This window comes from Archocentrus centrarchus, unplaced genomic scaffold (genome assembly GCF_007364275.1).
Source record: "Archocentrus centrarchus isolate MPI-CPG fArcCen1 unplaced genomic scaffold, fArcCen1 scaffold_41_ctg1, whole genome shotgun sequence".
Lineage (NCBI taxonomy): Eukaryota > Metazoa > Chordata > Actinopteri > Cichliformes > Cichlidae > Archocentrus > Archocentrus centrarchus.
Window position 1 is genome coordinate 1,637,105 of NW_022060267.1, and position 5,367 is coordinate 1,642,471.

The 5,367-nt window shown below is 40.5% G+C and overlaps 1 long non-coding RNA gene across 1 annotated transcript; it reads left to right on the forward strand.

Annotated features, from left to right (window-relative positions):
• Window positions 1-542: 542 nt before the first annotated feature.
• Window positions 543-3,622, forward strand: LOC115776983 (uncharacterized). Its single transcript, XR_004019544.1, has 5 exons — window positions 543-670; window positions 1,986-2,082; window positions 2,307-2,472; window positions 2,611-2,774; window positions 3,227-3,622. It is a non-coding gene; the product is annotated as an uncharacterized LOC115776983 (long non-coding RNA).
• The last annotated feature ends 1,745 nt before the right edge of the window (window positions 3,623-5,367 follow it).

A 5,367-nucleotide genomic window follows, 5' to 3' on the forward strand; every position in this document is an offset into this window, starting at 1 on the left:
ATAGTGTTTGAATAAAAAATAACTAAATAGTGGCTGAAGCAAATAATAGAAATTAAATAAATAGATTAGACAGAGAGCAGACAGACAGATAGAGCCAGACTAACTTTAGGAGATATGTTTATCTTATTCATGGCTTTCCCAATCTCAGAGGAAAATATGTTTATCTTATCTTTGAAGGTTTTGCCATATGTACATTAGGTGCACAGGAGTAAATGTCACTGTGTCCTGTTAGTAAGCTGGATCAAACTGCTCTGTCATGATTAGGGACATATCAGGGCAGGGAGATGTGTTTCTTTTACAGGGCCTTTATCACTGATGGAAGAAATCTGAGCAGTGAGAGCCAGCCACTGACGAACCAATCTGAGAAGGCCAAGTCTAAACCACGGCTCTCTCCATCTGTTTTTGAATTGATAGTGCTTGTAGTACACTGTAACGAAAGGCTGTAAAAACTGCAGCATGATCATACAGTAAGGCGGCTGTAGTTTGGAAATACAGCTCTTTGCTGTGAACTGAAATGCCTCTGAAAAGAATATCGAATTTAATTGGACCGCTGGATCACGTGCATAGCTGTGCTGTAAAGTTTAAATGTACAGTTGCATTGTGGGATATTTACCGGCTGGAGGCGAATGTTCGCGGGCTAGAGAGCGGGACCAAGGAGGATTTTCACCGGGTAAGTACTTTTTTAACATTTTTATTGCAGTTTTGTGTCTGTTAGTGGGCAAACAAATATTGGATGTGGTGAGCTACTCTCGCTTCTGTCACAGTCTTCTAGCTAGCAGTTGGTCGCCGGGCGCTGCGCCTTGCTGAGGCTGCTATTATTTCACCACAGTTTACAATCTAGCACAGAGCAGTTTGATTAACAATGTGCACATTTGTTCTCACTGTGGTCCTGCTGCTCTTGATTTCACGGCTACAGAAATGGAAATGACAGCCGGCATGAACGGAGGAGAAGTAAGAGGAAAAATGAAGATCAAATGGAAATTTCAGGCTTCTAATTTAACAAAAAGAGTCCCAACATGAAAGGTAGATAACAACCTTCATGTATTTTGAGACACAAATTGAAAATTGAATACAAATTTTAGGGCTGCAACGAATAACTCAAATAGTTCTTCTATTAAAAATCCTCGACACAAATTTGTTGCTTCGATGTTTTTAACTCTGCAGCTCAGGTGTCTCCATGCGAGCATTTCATCCACGTTAGCGACATTAAAGGACTGTCGCTGTGGCGGATTTCCATCATTTGGAAAAAACCACGCTTTACACGAGTGGATCATCCTGACAAGTTTTTCCACGCCCCCACTGCTCTGTGCTGTGTGTGTGTGTGTGTGTGTGTGTGTGTGTGTGTGTGTGTGTGTGTGTGTGTGTGTGTGCGTGTGTGTGTGTGTGTGTGTGTGCGTGCGTGTGTGTGTGTGTGTGTGTGCGTGTGTGTGTGTGAGTGTGAGTGTGTGTGTGTGTGTGTGTGTGTGTGTGTGTGTGTGTGTGTGTGTGTGTGTGCAGAGAATGTCAGTCTTTACTTCAGCTGCAGCCACCAGGACGGCTGCTATAACCACAGTTAGCTATTAGCATTAGCATCGTTTGGTGCTGAACACCCCCCCCTTCAGTACGAGGGGCTCGTCTAAAGGTTTTTATACTTTAAACCCTGATTAGCGACTAAAAATAGAGCTGCAGTAGAAACGTAATTTGGAGGATGCTTGTGAATAAAAAGCATTACAGCATTAAACTCATGCAGCCCCCAGTTTTTCAACTAAAACACAGCAGCAGCTGTTTTACTGCAGTCTGTCTGCACATGCGCAGCAAGCAGAAAAAGGCGGAGCCGCTACTGAGACCTGAGCTCAGGTGGAGAGAAAGGAGACGTTATTCTAGTGTCCAAAGCAGCAGCAGCTTTTACCTGTAACCAGCTTAAAACCTTTACTGGGAAACAGCTGGAGGTCCTTCAGCAACCAAATGAGGAAGAATGAAAAATCAAATCCAACGTTTTTTCTTAGGTAATCTTATGTTGTGATGTGCTACAGAGGTGTGCTACAGCTGCAGGTCTTAAAGGGACACACAACCTGCCGCCAAGTCCACAACTCATTGCCCTCAGTAAGTACAACATATGCACAATGTAGTCTTCAGGGTGTCTCACTGTATCTCCCATCCCCCTGTCTATAGACAAATGGGTGGAAGATACAGTGGGATATTGCCATCTTACTGTCTCTGCATCCCTAGGTCTACAGACAGAGGGGAGGCAGATACATCCCTCTGTCACTGAGACAGGGATGTATCTGCCTCCCCTCTAATATCAGTTAATATTGTTATCTTTTCAGGAGACAACATTACCCTTCATCATGGATGATCAGCATCGAGGGTGAAATTGTTTGAGGGCGTTCAACCTACGTTCCAGGCTGGTCTCGCAGCACTTTTTGCCACCTTCTACGTTTTTAACCTTGAGTATCCAGAGGAGGCAGCATGCACACTGGAGGTTTTTCAAAGGTGAGATCTAATTCAGTGATGCCTTTGTTAAACATATTTGGTAGTTCACAAGCATCTAATCTAAAAGGTCAATATGTAACTTACAGTAAAGAAAAGGGTGGTTTTGAACACTGAGCTATATGTCTCCATCTGTTTTAGGTGATTCACAGGCCTCAACCCTGAAAGGGGAACAAAGGCTGCAAAAGGAAAAGTAACATCAAAAATGACAGGACGACTCGTGCAAAAGAAAAAGACAGCAGTGAACAAACATGTCTCCACTGTCCTCTGCAAGTTCATGGACTACCAGAGGAACTTCTAAAATGGTAAGATTACACATTTACTGCTCTCTGTATGTGCTCTTTGCTTTTTTTCTTTATCTGTCCTCCTGTCCATGGACGTGTCTGTCTCTCCCTCTCTTTCTCTGTCTCTGTCTCTCTTTCTCTGTCTCTCCCTCTCTTTCTCTGTCTCTCCCTCTCTTTCTCTGTCTCTCTCCCTGTCTCTCTGTCTCTGTCTCTCCCTCTCTTTCTCTGTCTCTCCCTCTCTTTCTCTGTCTCTCCCTCTCTGTCTCTCTCCCTGTCTCTCTGTATCTGTCCTGTCCATTTCTAGCAGACAGACAGGAGGACAGCTACAATGAGGGAAGGTCAGAGAAAGAGTGTCTGTCCACCAAATCTGTCCTCGTCTTCCTGTCTGTCTTTAACTGACATAAATGTAGTTTAATGTGAAATGTGTATATTTCATGTGTTAAATGAAACATTTTCCTTTCTTTCTCTTCCAGCCACCCTTTGATGAGGCGTTCAGGACTAAGCCCCACTCAGCACTCATTCATGTTGGTTTGGTTTGGCTGTTCACGAAGTTTTAAACTAGCTCAAATGTTAAAGATGTTACTGTTAGAGTTCCTATAAAGTGTTCAAAAATATGTAACTTCAATATTTGACAGTGCTGGATTCCTTCCTTCAAAAGGAAGGGATCCAGTTGTTTGACAGTTTGTTTGTTTTTTAGAGATTTTGACCCTTTGGAACTTTTATTTTAAAGGTTATTTAACTTGTATGTGATGTAATATTACCATGGGGGGTTATGCATTTAAAAATGTAGCAGTTCATAATGTTTTTTGGTCAGTTCATGTCAGTGTATTTTTACACTTTGGTTTCTATACTTTTTGACTTGTATGTAAAATGTTGCCTTTGCAAAGCGTCATGTTTTGTTATGTTTCAGTTTGTTGGTTTTAAATTGACAATGAAATAAAATAATTTTAAAATATATTGTTTTTTATTTGCTTGAAATTAGAAACATTGCTAACATTTATTGAGAGTTTGGTGAATTGCAAACTGCAAGTTGACATTTTAACTTTTAACAGCTAGCAATAGCCAAAGTATGCAGAGTTTAATTCCTGTTGAAATTAATATTTAGGGTGCCTCTTACACTACTGTAAAATGAAATAACTTTTACTTTAATTCTATCACAGGAAAAAAATGAAGTAACAGTAACCATGTAATATAATTACTGTAAAATTGTGATAAAAATCACAGTAACATTGTAATGAAATTACAGTAAAATTGTAAAACAAAATTACAGTAAAACTGTAAGAGAATTACAGTAAAATTGTAAATTACAGCCAAATTGTAATTAAATTACAGTAAAACTGTAATTAAATTACAGTAAGGTTACTGTAAAAATTACAGTAACTGGCTGGCAACCCTGCTGCCAGTAGATTACTGTAAATTCTACAGTCACTTTTTAACAGTGTATAAAATAGTTATGTTTAGCCGAGAGACTTTGCTCTGTGGGGAGGGGAGCCACAGCCAGACTGCTGGGATGGTCTGTGTCTGCCTGAACCAGTGGCCCATGTACATGCTGATAACTTCTGATTCTTTAATATATTAAATGTTTTCATTTTAAATTAAAGTGTTTGACGTGTCTTCCTTCACAAATAAAAACACGAAACACTGTTAAAGGTGTCTGTGAAGGAGATGAGCTGAAATGGTGACTTAAGTGGAAAATCTTTGCTGTGAGGAAATCCCAAAGATAAAGCTGTGAGTCAAATGTAATTCTGTGGGAACTCTGGTTATGGCAGCCTTAGAGTCAGACATGCTTTCTGACAACTAACAGGAACCTTAGTGGAGCCAGTTTGTCCTCCATGCTGGATGCAATTAGAGCAGCCATAGCAGAGATTACAGAGGAAATAAGGGACTGCACTGAAGGTGGGATACAAGCCAGAGCTTGGATTAGCAACATCAGAAGAAGATGTAGTTACAGTCTGCTGTGAACAACCTGAGGCCAGTAAAGCTGCCAGAGGGCCTGAAGGATCAGACCTTTGTTCTAATTTTGGTCAAATGGATGCTGGAGGTGCTGAATTATTCTGGACAGAGGGCACCAGGTCAGGTGCAGAGAGACAATAATGCTCCACCCAGAACTCTGATTATGAAATTTCTCCTCCACAGGGACAAACTGAAGATCATCTGTACTGAGTGGGTGGACAAGGACATTTTTATGAACCAGTGACTGAGATTTGAGAACATGAAGCTACAAGCAACGTAAGGAATAAGATTGAGTTCAGCAGCAGCTGCAGAGCCTGGGTATATGATACAGAGTTACTGAGAACTGAAGAGAGAACAGTACAGAAAGAACATTGATTGGATCCTTTGGGATGAACAGAACATGCCACAGATTTTTCTTATTATGGGTTTTTGTTTTTGAGACATTAATGATGGGAGTTAATGACCTATGGGTCTGGATGGTACTTTGATAAGAGTTAGACACACAAATGTCTCAGAAACACTTTCTGCTGCTTTGGGACATTAAAAGTATCATAAGCTTGATTATAGCTGATGATCATTGAATTCATATTCTTAAGTTTTTAAAAGAACAGCACCCATCACACTGTTTATGATAGAAATAAAGGGATGATGACATATTTAC